Source organism: Crinia signifera, unplaced genomic scaffold (genome assembly GCF_055691185.1).
Source record: "Crinia signifera unplaced genomic scaffold, ASM5569118v1 HAP2_SCAFFOLD_76, whole genome shotgun sequence".
NCBI classification, from domain to species: Eukaryota; Metazoa; Chordata; class Amphibia; order Anura; family Myobatrachidae; genus Crinia; species Crinia signifera.
This window is the reverse complement of record NW_028142664.1, coordinates 848,749-869,039: the sequence shown is the minus strand read 5'-3', so window position 1 is coordinate 869,039 and position 20,291 is coordinate 848,749.

Genomic DNA, 20,291 nt, shown 5'->3' with positions numbered 1-20,291 from the left:
CCCATGAGACGCGGGGCGTATGCATATGGTAATGAGCCCAAATAGCCCTTCACGCCCCTCTCCACCCCCTATTCGGAGTGTTCACATATCATGCGGGATTTGCCCGTACGCCCCGCTCGCACATGCGCAGAGACGCCTCTGCACATGCGCAGACACAAAACATCGGCAGGCCGAACGCACGCGGATATATCCGCACCGATCAGAATAAGGGCCTAAGTGAGTAATAGCATTACTCGATACTTGTGTAAAATCTGGACGCCCGATGTTTTCATTGTATTGCATCGCATCGCATTGCATGCAATATAGTGGCATACAATTCATGCGATGCGATTTTTCATTGTAAAGACCAGATTTTTAATTGTATAGTCGCCCATGGGTGATTTCATACCCCCACTATCCAACTACGCATGGAGTTGATTATATATAGTGTGGCGAGCGCAGCGAGCCCAAAGGGTGGCGAGCAGATGCAGAATACATGTAAAGTATTCCACGTTCGCTCGCCATGCTTCGGGCTCTGTGGCTCGCTGCGTTCGCCACACTATATAAAATCATCTCCATGCGTAGTTGGATAGTGGGGGTATGAAATCACCCATGGGCGACTATACAATTAAAAATCTGGTCTTTACAATGAAAAATCGCATCGCATGCCTTAAGTAGTGGCATGCAATGAAAAAATCGGGCGCCCAGATAATAAACAAGTACCCATTACTCTGCTAATCCCGTACTGTATTGTTGTATGTATTGTATTGCTGCTGAGAACAATAGGCCTTGGCTCACCATGGCTCTCCAGAGAAGGCTGGCTGGGGAGGGCTCCATCTGTATATATGCATTAATGTGACGATGGAGAACGCCTGCAATAACTGGGGGACTGCACGGCACAGCATGTGACAAATCATAGTTCTGTTATATGGACAAGTGTTACTATAAAACATGAGAAAAGTACCAAGGCCTCCCCATTTCCAGGTGCTCGCTACATGCATCAGCCCCACTGAAAACTGGAAGGTGAAAATGTGCTCATCAAAAGAGAAAGGACCAATGTGCAGGATGATGAAGATGTGTAACAAAGAGGTGCCAACGTCAGTAGCCTATTGCACGCAGGCTAGTACAGAGCCTCGCTGGGCCCCGGTACGTTTCAGGGGGTGTGGCCATGCACCCTTAAGTTAAAATCTAGAGAAAAATAGCACTTTAATCACCACCCTGGCCACACTGCAGCCCAGCACATGGAAGCATGTGCTGAATTGAGAAGAGCTGCTGCTGGCAGGTAATGGGGCCCCATTGGGCCCCTCCATCAGACTGGTAATTAGTACCCCCTTTATCGGCACCACTGACTGCATGCAATAGCTATTGACCTGGTAATTGCCCACAGCATTGGAATTAAACCACTGGCAGAAGTGGCAAACGCAGGATTTTTAGAGGGGGGTTTCCAAATGTAGTCCAAAATCTCCCACTCTGCAAGGCATCGGAGTAAGTACAGGAGTCTGGGGGAGCGGTAACAGCCCTGAAAATTGGTCTTTTCAGTACTTGTTTCCTAGCACGGCGCCAACGATTTTAATTGTATCCATCGGGTCCGCAAAAATCGCGTTGCATGCAACCAAATCACATGCAATGAGATCTACCCGATTTTTACATTGGAACCAATGTAAAATGGTCCCTGAAACCCGATTTTACATTGGGCCCAATGTAAAATGCCCCCCATGACCCCAATTTTCATTGTATACCTACCCTGATGGGTCAAATGCCCCCCCATTGTTAACGCCACCCCACGATCAACGCCAACCCGAAGCATGGCAAGCGCAGCAGTATGCGTCCTCCGACCTTTTCATACCCCCACTATCCACGTTGGTGTGGAGTTGACTGTATATAGTTTGGCGAGGGCAGCGAGCCACCGAGCCTGTAGCGTGGCGAGCGCAGCGAGCCCCGGGAGGGGACGCCCATTACTTCACAGGTATTACGCGTCCCCTCGTGGGGCTCGCTGCGCTCGCCACGATTCGGGCTCGGTGGCTCGCTGCGCTCGCCACACTATATAGAATCGCCTTCACGCCGACGTGGATAGTGGGGGTATGAAAAGGTCAAAGGGTGGCGTTCACCGTGGGGTGGCGTTAACAATGGGGGGCCATTTCAAATACAAATTACCCATCAGGGTGGGTATACAATCAAATATCGGGTATGGTGGGCCATTTAACATTGTTCCCTATGTAAAATCGGGTCCATTGCATTGGTTGCATTGTATGCCATTATAATGGCATACAATGGACCCGATTTTACATAGGATTTTAACATTGATTACAATCAGGGCTATTTTTGTGCAGGCTCCAGCAGGAACTGAGGCCCTTATTCTAGTTCACTCTTTCTGACAAAATATTTCTTAGATGGACAAAACCATGTGCACTGCAGGTGAGGCAGGTGTAAAACCCCACCCACATCTAATTATCTCTGCACAAGTAACACCTGCCTCACCTGCAGTGCACATGGTTTTGTCCATCTAAGAAATATTTTGTCTGAAAGAGTGAACTAGAATAAGGGCCTCAGTTCCTGCTGGAGCCTGCACAAAAATAGCCCTGATTACAATGCAGTCAATGTTAAATTGCGTCTGTCGCATCGCATGCCATTATAATGGCATGCGATGGACCCGATTTTGTAATTGTCGGGAAAATGCTAAAAATAGCCCAAAATAGCGTCGGTCGGGTCCCATCGCATACCTTAACTTAAGGTATGCGATGGGTCACGATGGGCGCCGTGCTAGGAAACAAGTACCGTCTTTTCATACACTGGATACTGTACTGATATTTAACAGTACAGATGGTCTATAGTAGGCATGTCCAACGTTGGTCCTCCAGATGTTTTGAAACTACACAACCCAGCATGCTTTGCTACAGTTTTAGCATTCTCTAATAGCAAAACTGTGGCAAAGCATGCTGGGATGTGTAGTTTCAAAACATCTGGAGGGCCAACGTTGGACATGCCTGGTCTATAGTATAGGCTCTTTCAAACATTTTAAATACAATAAGTAGTCAGAAAAGGTTAAACATAAAATAATAAATAAATAAATACACAAACATAATAGAACCAGTGCTGCACTTTCACAATCTCACACTTCATGGTAAGGCTCCTGTCTCTTCCTCCTGGCAGCTGCTCTCTGGTCCAGTGCGATGTTTGAGGGCTCAGATCCACACATACAGTAAATGTGGTAGAAGAAGCTGGAACACTGCATGATGTGGTGGCAGCAATATTGATCATATTATATACCAACTATTGTTGTCACAATTTAAGGCAGGGATGGGGAACCTTCAGCTGTTGTTGAACTACACATCCCAGAATGCTTTTGCTGCAGTTTTAACATGGCCAATAGCAAAACATGTAGCAGTGCATGCTGGGATGTGTAGTTCAGCAACAGATGGAGGGCCAAAGTCGCCCTCATATATTTCACGTCAGAATACCTATTACACCTATATATTATACACAGACATCATTGTCTATCATACATAGCACACAGACATAAACCTCATTGACCGCCATATATTGAACAGAAATCAGAACACCCCCCCCCACCACCACCACCACTATTGTCGTCAAACATTGTCATTCACCACATTCTCCAGAGACAGAAGATTCTTAAGGACAGAATTGTTGGTAATTCCTCATCTTTGCGGCCACAGCTTACGCCAGTTACATTAGCCGCTTTCAGAATAACATCATCGTCCCCTTGCAGGCTCGCTTCGCTCGCCACAACTTTACTAAAGGTAATGGATGGTGGCGTGGACACGGGAGGGTGGCGTGGACCCAGGGTGGTGCGGGCGCTACGATATGTAAGTTCCGTAGCGTAAGCTGTGGTCCGCAAAGATGTATGTATGTATTTGTGTGTGTATATATATATATATATATTGGTAGAATAAGAACAGGCACTCCATAGTGCGGGTGAAAGTTGACAATTTTATTGGTGAACAATAAAAGCACACAGAGTGGGGATAAGATCACGTACCAAGGGTGGCGGTATAGGGTACCGCAGATAAATCAGCATGAGAAAATGGTGCCCAGCACCTAGTGGTTTCTGGAGCTGATTCACAAGCGTACTCCTTCGTTCAATTGACGTCGCTAGGCCACGCTCCAACGCGTTTCATCATCGACTTTGTCAGAGGGCTGGCCTAGCGACCTGTATTGCAGGACTGGTCCCGGTCCCTCCGCCGAACTGACAGCGTGTGGATGCTGATGCCCTGTGCTGGCAAGCTGTTAACCCCTAACCTTTATGTATGTGAGCTTTTATTTTTTCAAGTAAAAATATTGAATTTATTGCTCATTGGTGCGCTCTTTCTCCTTACTTCTTTTGCATATATATATATATATATATATATATATATATATATATATATATTAGGGATGGCCATCGCCCATCGATGATTCGAAATCATCGATGGTTCATGGCCGATGTTGATTACTTTTGCCATCGATGGGGGAGAACCAGATGGTTTCCCTCCATCAATGGAACAGCAAAACAATGTTTTGCTGTTTTTTGTCAAAGCTCCGGGAAATGGAGCATAGCTCCGAAACCTGCGAAGCCCCGCCCCCTATATTTTGATTGGCCCACAGGCCAATCAATCAAACATAATGGATGACCATCAATATGTAAAAATATCGATGGTCATCCATTGCATAATTTAGCACTATCGATGGCCAGTTGCAGAATTGCCATCGATGGCAATCCCTAATAAATATATATATATATATAGATAGATATGTGTAGAAATATAGATAGATATGTTTGCTCCTCAGGAATGGTAGCTGTCACAACAGTGGAGAGATGGCAGAGGCAATGACAGATTAAAAAAACTGGGTCCCCATGCCCAAAAACCACCCTGCCCTTGGTGTGGTGACCCCTGAGCACTAATCTGTCACTTTTCACTGATTTCCCAAATGTGTTACTGTGTAATATCAGTGGGAAGATGATGTGAGGCATGGGACAGAGAGACCAACTGCCATTTCCAACTGCCGCCCGCATGCCACATGCCAGGTGTAAAACCTCACTGTGCTGGCCTCTCACTGGCATTTCTTGAGCAGGAGCAGAGGTGAGCACAAGAATAAAATACCCCCCTAGAGAGATCCAGCTTTTACAGCGCGTTTCCTCCAGGTATTATCAGTGATCAGAGAGATCAGCGCACATTAACATCTGTGTTTTCTTTTCTTTTTTTCTTTTTTTTTTTGTGCACCTTTGGTGCAATTTACCATCGACAATGAGCCGGAGGGAACTGGCCCAGTTATTTGGAACTGGGCCATATCCGAACACCTCCTGGCTACGATCTGGACGCCGCAGACCATCTTCAGGCGTACCAGCTGCAGCAGCCCAACCAGCAGCGGCACCGTCCTCAGGAGCACCAGCAGCGGCAGCACCATCCTTGGTAGCACGGAGACCAGCAGTCATCCTTGCCCGCCTTCCATCCTACAGGAGATGCACCTTTACAGGAGGCGGCGCTGTAGAGTCCTGCACCATCTGCATCTCCCAGTTTCGGGTTTGTGAGGAAGTGGCGGTCACATCCTGCAGGCATGTTTTCCACGTCTCATGCCTGACAGAGTGGCTGGACGTCAACAGCATCTGCCCCCTGTGCCGCACCCGATGCTTTGACCTGAGCAGATTTCCCCATCTTTAGAGGAAATCAAGAACATCATTGCCCTCAAACATCCAGGGGTGCAATCCAAGGACGTAAGTACTATTCTAACTGGTCATGTCCTTGTTGTCTTGTCTCCCCCTGTCTACCCTACTCGGGGATTAGCTACTTGCTGCTGTTGTCAGCAGAAGTCTTGAGGGATTTTACCTTTTTTACCTGAACTGACGGACTTAATTTGGCACATTAAAATTTGGCTTTCAATTTCAAATTCTTCAGTCCCTCAGCAGGATTTTGGTTTCACCTCTTGCCGAGTTCTACTTGTGTTATCCTTGCTCTCCCCAACCCCCTATTCCCTCATGTGTCTTTATGTTGCTTCTGATTGGCCCTGAAGCTTGTCATTATTCGGCTAATTGGCATTCAATTAAACATTTTTTTTTTTTGGCAGATCATCCATTTTACTAAATTTTAATGCTTTGGGAGCTATCCACGAAGCAGTGGAAAGAGGGGAGAATTGTGATTGGTTGCTATTGGTAACATCTCTACTGGCTCCTCCCTCCACTCTTCTCACTGCTTCCCCAATAGACCCCTTTGCCACCAATCTTAGTTTAAACATATTTAAATATTTTTAATGTGTTTCAAATAAATTCCACCTTTTATTCTGCCAAATACATGTCTCTGAGTCTTTATTTATATTATGGTTACTTATGATTGTGTGATTATATGGTATATACATGGGACACCCCTCAGATGGTGGAAGGTAATGGGCACCATACATTTCCTAATTGATTTAGTTCTAATAAATAAATAACCAATGAATGGCAATCACTGTGTCTGAGTCTTTCTGTTATATAATTTTATTAATGGTATTTTATGGTTATATTATTATTTTGTGGCTGGCGTGGGGGTCAGATAGAAGATGTTAATCCTATGTCGCATAATGCATGTGCAAGGGTGATTAGCGTCAGAAAATGCAAATGGATCATAAACACAAACTGTCCAGACTCTGGGCCAGATGCACTAAGCTTCAAAAGTGATAAAATGGAGAGTGTTAAAATACCAACCAATCAGCACCTGCCTGACATTTTTCAAACACAGTCTGTGACATGTGAGGTAGGAGCTGATTGGCTGGCTGTTCATCACTCTCCATTTTATCACTTTTGAAGCTTAGTGCATCTGGCCATGTGACTGACAGGAAACCGGCGTTATGGGGGGGGGGGGGGGGTGTGTGGAAACCTGCCATATTCCAGGTGTTTCTGAAAAATGCAGTCGTGCCCAGGTATTTAAGAGGAGGGTCTGTGATGCCAGCAATGACCACTGTCACAGTCCTAGATTAATGGAAGGGGGGGAATTTGAGGAAGAATTACTTCACAGAAAGAGTAGTAGTGGAAGTAAGTGGAATAGCCTCCCATCAGAGGTAGTAGCGGCAAATACAGTAGTACAATGTAAACATGCTGTTTGAGGAGGGCCTCAAACCGGTATCTTGCCTTGGGCCCCGTGAGGTTTAAATCCGCCTCTGGTGTGACCAGCTGTAGGTGGGTGCAGTGGCATTCAGAGGGGGGAGCCAGTACTTATTACCCGGGCCCAGGTCTGCTGGAGGGGAGCCGGGCAGTGGGGAGAAATGAAAGGCTGCCACAGCACAGCCTCTCTCTTCTGCTCAGGACATGCTGCTCAGTGCTGTGTGCGGAGCTGGGGAGAGAGGCAGGTGCTGCAGCCTGATGCGGGCATCATCCCTCCCTGCCACCCACCTGTAGTGCCCACTGCCTGTGCAAAAACATTTTTTTTAACAAGGTCCGGTAACCATAGCGGGGCCCAAGCACCCCGTCAGTGCCCCTGGATGGACATGGCTACCCGTCACCTGGTGCAGACACATGCTTGGAGAGCTTGGGCCAGGGGATGTGTTGGCCACCTCTACTTACATCTCTTCCTTCAGTAATGTCAGGTAGTTACACCAACATGTTTATAAATCGTGTCTGTGTAAAACCCCTCCGTGCAAAGTGACCGTACTGACATCCAACACTATAACAATGGAGATTACCATCATTTTACCAAGTCAGCGTAATGGCATATGTGTTTTGTTATTTTTTTTTAACCCTTTGAGACCAACATCTCTATTAGAGATGTTCAAAATATCTGCTAAAAATGCCAGGTTTGTTATATCAATTCAAATAACAAAAGTGTAAAAACAGATTATATTTCCTATATAAGGTAACATTGCCGGTCTGAAGCAGCGGCATCTCATATGTACCACCCTGCGCATGTTGTCCAAGTCAGACATATACAGATGGAGCTGGTCTCTTCTTTGCTGGCGCCAGCACCAGAATCTGGCGAAGAGGTGCCCCATCTGACTGAGACGCGCATGCGTCTCACACGCACGCGCGTCTCAGTTTCCCATCGGCGTGGGGACGGGAAGTCTGTCCGTCTCTGCTTCAGGGAAATGGACAGGGTTAGGGGGGGGGCGACGAGGCGGCGGGGACCCGGGGCGACCCTTGGCGAGGCGGCGGGGACCTGGGGGGAGTCCCGTTGTAAGGCGGCGCGCGCGCATCTCGTGCGTGCGCCATCCCCTGCAAGAGCGAGGCCCGCTCCATCTGTACCTCTCTATGGATCTGTGGTCAATATGGGCTGTGCACAACTGAACTTCATCTCCTCGTGTGACTACATGGGGGACACTGGATGGCAACGGGGCATTTGCTCATAGAGTATAAATCAGGTTGGCATGCAAATGCACACACAGCTGTGATTATCTAGTTTATGTAACCACCAATCATCACAGGAGAAGCTGCCATCCAAGAAAGAAGACAGACACCCGTGGAGCCATCTCAAGTCACTATTGAGGAACATCAACTCCTAGGGTTAACCTATGGCCCTTCAGTCTGGGCGACGCAGTGGTGAGGCTGGTGACATGTTTCTCTGCATGCAATATAGGAGCTAAGGAGGTAATGGGCAAGTACTAAGGGGATGTACTAAAGCCGTGTACACACGGTAGCGATATGGGCTATAATCGCTGGAAATATGGTCGCTGGTGACCATATTGCCAGTGATGGGAGTGTGCCCCTGCTATAAATCGCTCCCGTTTTCAGCCCCATTCTAATCGCTGGTCGCAGGAGTTTGCTGCTGCGACCAGTTGATTACCTCTGCGGCTCCCCCGGCAGAGGTTCCTTTTCATCAGCGACCATCTCTGGTCGCTGATGAAAAGGAGACACTGAGCAATATACCTCCCCGTGTGTACGCACCTTTAGTTTGAAAAGTGATAAAATGGAGAGTGATAAAGCACCAACCAATCAGCGCCTGTCATTTTTCAAAACAGCATGTAACATATGGCCTAATTCAGACCAGACCACTGGGCTGCGAGTCTTCGGGGCCCACATCCATGGTGACGACATTAAAGAGTATTCTTTCCTGATTATGAAGCTGTATAAATGCGGCAATATCTACCTTTTAGGTTGGTCATTTCTGTCACTGGTGTTCGTGTTAGATCATATCGCTGTATACATACTGTGCGTGTACCTGAGGAATTACACAGATGGTAATAGATAAATGTGTTTTTCTAGTAGTACATCAGTGTATGCGCGCGGGGGGTGTCAGTTGAATACTGACCAGGCGAGCGGTGACAACAAGCAGACAGCCCTGCTCGCTGTCACCACTCGCCCACGGCATTGAATACACCCCAATGAATTCATCACCGATAATTGCTATGATTTTATCACTTAGACCAGTGGTTCCCAAACTGGGTTCCCACCCTGGGGTGCCTCAGGTCACTTGCAGGGGTGCCTTGGGTTGGTGGGCTAGGATCAATTCATATTATTAATGGACAAGGTAACAGGCAAAACCAGTGCTGGTGGCTGCCAACAGGGGCGGATTGGCCATTTAAGTCGCCGCATGTGAGGCCGATAGCTGAACATGGCTCCACCCACTCGCGGGTGTAGCGCCACCCACACAATTGGCCGAGGACCGGACAGTGGACACCACAGGAGGAATACAGCAGAGGCGCAGCGGAAGGTCAGGTGCGCTCTAGTAATAATGCTGTGTGCCTTAGCCTGCGCCTGTCATACTGTATGACAGGCAGCAGCACCAGCAGCAGGATCCCCTCACCTGCTCCTTCCCTCTCCTCTCCTCTGTGCTGCCCTGTCCTGTCAGATATTTCAGGCAGCGTATGTCCCCGACCCCAGCTTCCTGTAGGGATGGCCATCGATGATTCGAAATCATCGATGGTTCATGGCAGATGTCTAATACTTTTGCCATCGATGGGGGAGAACCAGATGGTTTCCCTCCATCGATGGAACAGCAAAACTATGTTTTGCTTTTTTTTTTTTCAAAGTGCCGGGACACGGAGCATTGCTCCGCCCCAGGCACCCGCGAAGCCCCGCCCCCGTGTTTTGATTGGCCCACAGGCCAATCAATCAAACACAATGGATGACCATTGATATGTAAAATTATCGATGGTCATCCATTGCATTGTTTAGCACTATCTGTTGCAGAATTGCCATCGATGGCAGCCATCGATGGCAATGGCAACGATGGCCATCCCTAGCTTCCTGATCTAACAGGAAGTCACATGTTGCACACTGTGTGCACTGGAGGAGCCCTGCCCAGCCTCGAGGCTCAGCCCAGTCACTAGTAGTGAGGAGAAGAGCAGCAGCAGCAGCAGCAGCCACCCCTTCGTGTTTTGGATCGGTATTTATTTGCCAAACCATAAAAATAACTAAAATCTCAGATTTTTTTTTTTTGGCTCCTATGCTATTATTAACCTCAATATCATTAATTTCCATCCATTTCCAGTCTATCCCGAACACCTCACAATAAATCCTGAACACCTCACAATAATGTTTTTATGCCAAAAATCTGCACCGAGGTAGCTGGATGACTATGCAAAGTCACACAAGTGGGCGGCACAAAAACTGGACTGATATGGTACACTTAGCATCACCCCTGGACTGATATGGCACACTTAGTAGCACACCTGGACTGATATGGCACACTTAGTAGCACACTTGGACTGATATGGCACACTTAGCATCACCCCTGGACTGACACGAGTTAGCATCATCCCGGACTGATATGGCACATTTAGCATCACCCCTGAACTGACATGACACACTTAGCATCACTGCTAGACTGATATGGCACAGGTAGCATCACCCCTGGACTGATATGGCACATTTAGCATCACCCCTAGACTGATACGACACAGGGAGCATTACCCCTGGACTGATATGGCACAGATAGCATCACCTCTGGACTGATATGGCACATTTAGCATCACCCCTGTACTGACACGGCAGACTGGGCTCACCACAGGAATTATTCAGCACAGATGGCGGCACCCCTGAACTGATACGGCACACTTGGTAGCACATATGGAATTATATGGCACACATGACAGCAATCCTGCAATTAAAACAGAAAGAGAAAAAGGGTTTTATTCAGTACTTGTGTAGTATCACGGCGCCCATCGCATCGCAGACCATAAGGCATGTGATGCGATATCGTGCAATGTTCCCCAATGTCATACAATTTTAAAATTGTATGGCATTGTATATGGCATACAATGCCATACAATGCGATGGGATGCGATTATAACTTGTATAAGCACCCTAATGGGTGCTTACAATGTTAAATGCACCCCCACGCCACCCCCACTATGAACGTGAACCCGAAGCATGGCGAGCGCAGCGAGCCCGCGAGGGGCGGAGGTACGCCTCCTCCGACCTTTCATACCTCCACGTGGAGTTGATTTTATAGCGTGGCAAGCGCAGCGAGCCCCGCGAGGGGACGCGCATAACTTCACAGGTATACGCGTCCCCTCGCGGGGCTCGCTGTGCTCGCCGCGCTTCAGGCTCGCCACACTTTATAATATCAACTCCACGCCGACGTGAATAGTGGGGGTATGAAAAGGTCGGAGGTACCTCCGCCCCTCGTGGGCTCGTTGCGCTCACCGCACTTCGGGTTCACGTTTATATTGGGGGGTGGCGTGGGGGTGCATTTAACATTGTAAGCACCCATTAGGGTGCTTATACAATTTATCATTGCATAGGGGGCTAGAATCGCATCGCATCGCAGTGCATCGGGTGTATGGCATGTGATGCGATGAAGAATCGCGCGATCACATATCGGGGGTGCCGTGATAATACACAAGTACCTTTTATTCTTTTAATAAAAATGGCAGCTCCCCAGGAACTGTACGGTTGGTTTATCAGCACCCCAGAAATTATATGACACACTTCGCTCACCCCAGAAATTATATGACACACTTGGCTGACCCCTGGACTGTACAACACTTCTGGTATGATATGGCACACTTAGCAGCTCTTAACTATTTTATTGTAATTAAAAAATGTGTGGTAGCTCCCCTGGACTAATATGAGACACTGGGCAGCACAGCTGGACTTATACGGGACGCTGGGCAGCACAGATGAATTGTTATGGGACGCTGGGCAGCACAGATGGATTGATATGAGACACTGGGCAGCACAGCTGGACTTATACGGGACGCTGGGCAGCACAGATGGATTGATATGGGACACTGGGCAGCACAGATGGATTGATATGAGACACTGGGCAGCACAGCTGGACTTATACGGGATGCTGGGCAGCACAGATGGATTGATATGGGACACTGGGCAGCACAGATGGATTGATATGGGACACTTAACACCCTTTGCAGGTATAAAAAAACAAAACACATTTTTTATTTTTATTAAAAAGTAGGGGGTAGCTCCCTTGGATTGATACGGGACAATGGGCAGCACAGCTGGACTTATACGGGACACTGAACAGGTCAGCTGGACATATATGGCACACTTGACACCCCTTGCAGGTAAAAAAAACAAAACTTTTTTATTTTAATAAAAAAATGGGGGGAGCCCCTTAGTTTTCCCCCCACAGCAGTCCTATACAGCAGCCCCCCTTAGTACTGCTCCATAATAGTACCCTTAGTAATGCCCCCTTTAGTAGTTGTACCTTAAGTAGTTCTTCCTTAGGGTGGGATGTACTAAGCTAAAAATGTGGTAAAACCCCCGTTTTGGGCGGTCTATTGCATTTTCTAATGTATGAATACTCGGCCGCCGCGTCATCGCAGGGTATCGCCATAAACCCGCCGTCTCTGCCGAGCCCACTTCCCCTTGACTTACCTTGATGCAGGTCCTCCTGAACCTGGAAAGTAAACCCCTCCTCCCCCTAGCAGCGCAGCTGGACGTCCTTCTGGCTGCAGGGGGGAGGAGGAGGCATCGGGGACAGTCTGCTTAGCTGTCCCCGGCATGAGGGGAGGAGGAGGCGCCCAGGGAGGTGACAAGGACACCCCCCCGCTCACCACATTACAGGTATTGCGGGGGGCCTCCGTCACTGCACTGCGATGCTAGCCGCATATGTTAATACATATGTGCTAGAATCACTGCGGCCGGGCAGCGATGTATATTACGACATCTCACCCCTAGTGAGTCCATTACTCTAGCTCCCCCTTAGTAGTTGTACCCTGCCACTCAGTAGTTCCCCCTTTTGTTTTCACAAGCCCCCATAAAGTTAGGCAGCCTGTTAGTTCCCCCTTTAGTTTGTCCCCCACCTGCAGCCCCCATAGCATGCCCATGTGTATGTCCCCTCCCTTCTCTGCAGACAGTATGGACACATCCGTGCCAAGCGAAGATGACGCTGGAAGCCGGGACTTATAGAGATCCGGTCTCGTGAGAACCCGATGCGGGATGATGATGACGTTTTGGCCTTGTTTTCGGTTCATATTATCGGTGGGATGGACGCGAACAGCTTGTGAATGCTTCGGAACAGGTAAGTTCGGGGGTGTTCGGATCTGTACGCGCTCATCTCTAATTACAGGTGCATAGTAGTTGCAGACAAATAAAACCAATGGATATATATATACGGGTCCAGCTGTATACTCCAAGTATGTCATGTTGAGTATATTTGCACGAGGACCCCACATTATTTCTAGGACCACTGCTCCCTGCTGTATGAAATCCTCGGTCCCTTTGGGTGCAAACAGAAATCTATAAGGAAAGTCAGAGTGGGCACATCATAGTGTGAAGTGCACGGTCAGGTTCAGATCTCTAATCCGGGGTTTTGAGGAGGCAACGGTTGGTGGGGTTTAAAGAACAAGTATGATTTATTACCTACCAATACACTCTTGGCCTGGATCAGACTTTTAACATACAATTGATGAAATACTTACACAGTAAAACAACTTCATGGTTACTCTGGACGTCTCCAGGTGAATAACTAACTTGCGCTCATAAATCACTTCATAATTTACTTGGTCTTACTAAAAGGGTATGGTACACCTACACTATGTGAACCACTAGTACCGGTAACAATTATCGTCCTGAAGTCGATTCCAGAACTCGCCCTGTGCACAGGAATTAACATACCATTCCCAGGGGGGGGATGTCTCTAAGGAACGACCCGGCCTTCCTATGGATCAGTAGCCTGGGTCTTTGGGGGGTGGTCCCTTCCCTATGGGGGATCGGGCCGATATGTCCTGATCTGTCCTTGACTCAGTAATGTTGCTATTACTAACGGGCAGAGGGGTCTTCTGGCGCAAGGACAATGGGTTCGGGGTACTGGGACTCTAGTTGGGCCGACATCTGTAAACCCTTTTTCCGATATGCCCTGCACTGCCCGGCTCCCCTGAAATCTCACTTGCAAGAGGCATACACTCTTGGCCACTGGGGCCTGACTCACTGTACTGTAGCTGGGTCAGAGTCATGCAGGCTCCTCTCAAGAAGGTGGGAGTGGGAGGTTACTCTAGCTGGCACCCTCCTCTGGCTGTGCAGTGTAGCTGCCAGCCTCCGGGGTCTGCTGCTCTGGCCCACGGCTCCCCTGGTACACACTCAGTGCGGCTGTCTGGAGCTGCTGCTCCCACAAGAGGTTAGTAGGGATGGGGAGAATAGCCCCTCTAGTTGCTGCTGACGTCACCTCTAGCTGTCGCCGGCTACTGTGTGCGGCTCCGACTCCTGTCACTGCCGCTCGGTTGGACCGCGGGGCTGCACAGCCTCCCGCGCTCAGCCCGTCTTCTTTCCTCCTTCTCGCTCCACGTGAGCGCGTCCTCCTCTCCTCCTCCCACACTTCCAGCGTCCTCCCTCTTCTGTCCACCCTCTGGGGGAGTCCCGCCTCCTGACTCTCGGCACCTGCAGTGATGGGGAGAGAAATTAACCCCCTCTCTGCAGTGGTGCCAATGGCACACGAGCTTCTTAGTGGGACCCGCTGCAGGGTGCCCCAATAGTTTAAGGGAATATAGTTTGTAAGCTCCCCTGGGGCAGGGACAGAGGAGAATGTTCAAATATTCTCTGTAAACTGCTGCGGAATATGTGTGCGCTATATAAGAAACTGTTAATAGTAGTAATAATAATAATAGTGCAGAAACGTTTTTTCTTAAAAGTAGCAGCCACACAAATATTAGACTTGTACCTGGGTATCCACCGCTGTGGGCAAGACCCAAATGCAGGGGTTAAAGTGAGGGGGAACCGGGTGGAACTGAGTTCCACCACCTCTAATGGTGAGGTGGAACATTTTATCCTCCACATTGGCCCTGCACAGTAATTCTCACAGAAAAGCATTCTAGTTTGCAGGGGGATGCCAAAAACCCTATCACTGGCCCTGTCTCTATCTAATGGGGGTAGGGGAGAGGGGTAAATAGCAGGGACGTGCGGTGAGGTAAATGGCTGAAGGGTCCCTGGCAAGTACAAGAGCCAGATTTGCACACAATTTATGAGCCATGGGGTACATTTGAACATTATGCACAAGTGCAGCAGTATATAATGCTGGACATTCACTGAGTTTTAATAAGAGCTGTGCAGAAAAGGTAGCCAGGTGAGGCACTGCCTCTCCTGCCATAGACTTTTTACTCCAGAGTTTTGACTATAAAAATTATTAGAATAATAAAAATAAGATTTTTATATATATATTCTTGGTATTTTTGACATACTTTATAAACTCAAAACTCCAGCATATATGTTAGTATGGCAGGAAAGGCTGGGCCACACCCCACCGCACGCCACTGGTAAATAGGTGGCATAGGGAAAGGGGTTCCCCCACTTCTGCATGACCACTTTATGCCCTGCCCACATGATATACAACATATGTGACCTGCCAATTACAGCTGTATCCTCAGTCTGCAGGAGGCCATGGCACCTCACAAAGTGACGGTGGCCCCAAACTACCACCACCCGTCGGGACACCTTCACACTGTGACCCAGAAGTAGTAAGCCGGGTCAAACAATCACACCAAGCAAGCCACGTCTCTGCGCATTTCGTCATCAGACTTCATCCCGACTTTGCGTAGGTTCATTTTTGTTACATATCATGTAGTTCTAGCCCACAGCTGAATTTTATGCGCCTGTTGAAAGATGATGATTGGCTATATTTAACAATAACCATTTCTGCACTCAGAGGCGTACCTAGATATTAGTAGGCTCCATAGCAAAAGTTTGTAAGGGCCCCCTATTTAGCAACTGATGGTGATAAATGTATGTAAAACATATTAGACAGTAAATATGGGCCCCCTTCAGCTCTGGGCCCCATAGCAGCTGCACCCCTTGCACCTATGGTAGTTACGCCCTTGTCTGCACTATCAAGAGCCTTTTTTTCTAGACAATGGGCACCTCTGTCACCCATTGCCATGCTATATTGTGAACTCGGGTTGGGGTGGAGGAGGGGGCCAAAATTATATTTTTTTTAAACCTGGGCCCTCCACCCACAAATTCCTCCACTATATATATATTTATACAGGGCCGTCTTAACAGCAGTGTGGCCCTGGGAAAAACAATGCACTGGGGCCCTTACCCATTCTCCCTTCCTAGGGGTGTGGGGTGCTATCAGCAGCAGCTTTGATGTCCCACGGGTGGCAGGGGGTGCTCTATCTTCCACTCAACATGTAGGACCTGGAGCAGTAACTTCTGCTAATTACTCCTTTACTGCACAGGTGGTGGGAGGGAGAACACTAACGTGTGGGAGGGGGCACTGAGCTGAACGAAGGGTCCCTTGTAAATTACTTACAGGGAGGTAGGGGGTGTTTTATACACAGGGGAGTGTTGGATAATGGACTGGGCTTAATATTCGTCATTTTCCGGTGGAAGGGCAGCTTGTTTGACTGCAGATCAGGGCCGGCGCCACCACTAGGCAGCTCTAGGTATTTGCCTAGGGCGCCGGCCACTGGAGGGCGGTACTGAGCCGCTGAGGAGTCCAGGAAGAAAGCTGCAGCAGCATGCGGGACACCCAGCCAGGAATTTAACCAAGCAGGGAGCTGCCAGGTGAGTCCATACGCCCCCGCCCCCGCCCCCCTCCCTGCATCGAGCAATGTGCTGCCCCCCCTGCTGCTCAGCCGCAGGTGTGACCCCCCCCCCCACTACTGCGCCCGCAATCCCCCTTCCCTTCCCCAGTCCCCTCTGCAGTATCAGAGCGTGGCGGGTCTGGTGCCCGCTAGACACCCCCCCACCCCCGGCACGAGGGCGGAGGAGGGAGGGGGCGATTTGGGGGTCGCCTAGGTAGCTGGCAGGGCTTGCACCGGCCCTGCTGCAGATATCGCCATTATCTGTAAGTAGATTTCTTAGCCTTTAATAGTATAAAAACCTAGAGTCCCAACTTTCAGGGGTGCAGGGAACTTGGGCATCAGAGATCAGGAGCCAGAGCAATCCATTGACAAAAATATAAAACTGTACACCAGACATTTGGAGCTGGAGCAGGGACCGGCTGCTGGAAGGCTGATATCTCTGGTTCTGGGCATGATAGAGACAAGCCGCTAGTGTCGACAGAAAGGGGAGAGTCCCAGCTTTGGAAAAAAAACTCTCAGGAAAACTCTACATCAGAGAGAACCTGAGATATGACTGTGAAGTGCAATTAAGAGGTTGTATGTGGACTTCTGCTTTGAAGTTGGATATCTCCAGTTCCCAAGGGCCGATTTTCCAAATTCTGGTATCCCTGGAAAAATAGGATCCTCAGCTATCAGCTTAAAGCCCATATACACCTGGGGCCCCTGGGCAAGTGCCCATTAAGCCCATACGAAAAGACAGCCCTGTCTGGGGTGCTACATGAGCCCTAAGGTACTCCACCTGACAGAGGTAGAGAAAAAGAAGTGGAATCAGAGAAACAAACACTGATAGGTAGGGTGAGAACCAAGAAAGAGCAGTGTCTTGAAGACCTAGGGATTGTAGCATCTGTATGAGAAGGGCATCATCCAAGGGTGGAACTACCATTGGTTTAGCAGGTGCAGGTCACTAAGTCCCCTGATGACTAAGAGCCCACTGCTACCCTATTACTGTTACACTCTATGCCTAACCTTCTATCTCTATTACTAATACCCCTTTCACACCAGCCTCATTTTCCGGGTTGGGCCCGGGAACATCCCGCGACTAGCGCAGGTGTGAAAGATTCTGCTCCGTCTCACCCGCTGACTCTGTCACAGTCAGGCGGGCTGCTGCGCAGCTCTCCGTCCGTGTGCTGCCCCCAGCCAGTGCGCACACTTCTCCTCCCTTTCGTTCGTGCCCCGCACTTCCTCTATCCGTGCTGGGACCTCTGACCTGCAGGAAAATCCTCTTCGCCTGCTATTCGTCTACCCAGCTGTAAATCAGCCTGGCCACATTATGTGGTTGCTGAGCAACCCAATAAAGCAGTCCCTGTAGAACGGGGTGTTCCGGACTGGGGTGCCACATATGCCCCTTCCCAGCAAGAACACACCTCTGTTTGGGCTGCGCACCGAATGTGTGCACTGTTTCTATTTAAAATATTGCGGGTAGGAGCGCCAAAATGATGACTGCTATGATGAGGGTTGATGGTGCTGGGAAAGGGGAGCAGGGTCAGAGTCGGAACTAGTGGCGGTGCTATGGGACACCAGCCAAAATCTTGCCTAGGGCATCATTTAGGCTAGGGCCGGCTTTGACTTCACTCTTATCCCTATTACTAACACAGGGATCTGACTTGTGAGGGGAATCTGGGAGTGTCACAGTGACATCACTCTTATCTCTATTAGGGCGGGATGTATTAATATACATCGCTGTCCTTCGCCTGCCAGCCGCCGCGATGCTGCTGCATATGTACTAACATATGCGGCTAGCATCGGGTTGTGGTGACGGAGACCCCCGCGATACCTGTGATGTGGTCTGCGGGGGTCTCTGTCACATCCCAGCGGCTGGCAGTGTCCCCCTGCATCTGCTCCTCCCCCTGCAGCTGGATGTCATCCCGGCCGTGACACCTGCTGGAGGAGGAGGAGACAATGGAGGATGGGAGGGGGGCGCGCGGACGGCGGGCGGTGATAGAAGCCCATAAGCTTCTATAGGGTATCGCCACCCAGAGGGTGGCAATACTCTGCCAGGCGAAGACAGGGCGGACGGGTATTGGTACATAGTAAAATGCGGTAAAACCCCAGTTTTAGCGCAATTTCCCTTTAGTACATCCTCCCCAAGGTTCCTGATTTCCAGCGGCTTCCTTCGACATCTGTGCCAGCGGTAACCTTGACTCTCCAGCAACTGCGTCACCATTGGAGAAAGGTCAGGAAATCCTTGGTCAGCGCCTCTCAAAGGTACAAAAAATTTGCCGATAGAAGAAGAGCAGTTCCAAATGTAAAAGTAGGTGATAAGGTATGGCTGTCCACACGGAATCTTCGCCTTCGGGTCCCCTCGATGAAGTTTGCACCGCGGTTCATCTGTCCTTTTCCAATCATGCAGATCATCAACCCGATTGCCTACAAATTAAAATTACCTCATTATTTAAGGGTTCCCAACTCTTTTCATGTCTCCTTACTCAAACCATTGATTCTAAACAAATATCATGCAAGTCTCCCCAAATCTCCTAAAGTCTTTACTCACAGGGGCGTGGAATATGAAGTGGCTCGCATCCTGGACTCTCGTATAAGGTACAAGAGACTCCAGTACCTGATTGACTGGAAAGAATATGGCCCAGAAGAGAGATCTTGGACCAATGCCACAGAGGTACACGCACCCAAACTAATCAAAGATTTTCACAGGAAATATCCAGCTAAGCCTAAGGAGTGTCCTGGGGCCACTCATAAAGGAGGGGGTGCTGTCACGACCACCATGTCTGCCACCCATGCCTCCCACACTGAGGCGCCATGATGATGTGAACTCTGCCTGGGCCTTGCTGGACACGCTGCCTGGAGTGTACTGCACACACTTCCTGGTTCTGAAACCTGTCGCCTTCCCTGGCGGAGGCCATCTTGTTGGTTTCTCCAACCAGGCTGTACTACCAATTACAGTGCAGCTCTCCTTTTAAATACTGACCAGCTGGGCCAAACAGGCAGTCAGTACAATGATGTCCTTTCCCTAGGCATCTGACTCCCACTCCTGCTGAAAGAACTGCTTCCTGTCAGCTATCTTCAGACTGAATCCATTCCTGGTCGCCTGCTGTGAAGACCATCCACCTGCAGAACCCTGCTGCCGCCTCTACGGTCCGGACAAGGTTAGCCCCCCCAAAGGGGATCACCCTTTCCTCACCTGACAGTTACTTCCACTGCAACTCTCCCTGGTCACAGCTACTCAGGCCTGCTGCAATACTTCCCGGATTCATCCTATCAACCATCCAATCTTCCAATCACCCGATCATCCAACCGTTCAACCGTCCAATCATCCAATCATTCAATCATCCAATCTTTCATTCAATCATTCAATTTTCAATTCAATCATCTCTTCAAGTAAATCCTTCAAATCAACTATTCAAGTTTACGTTTATTCTTCAAATCTACAC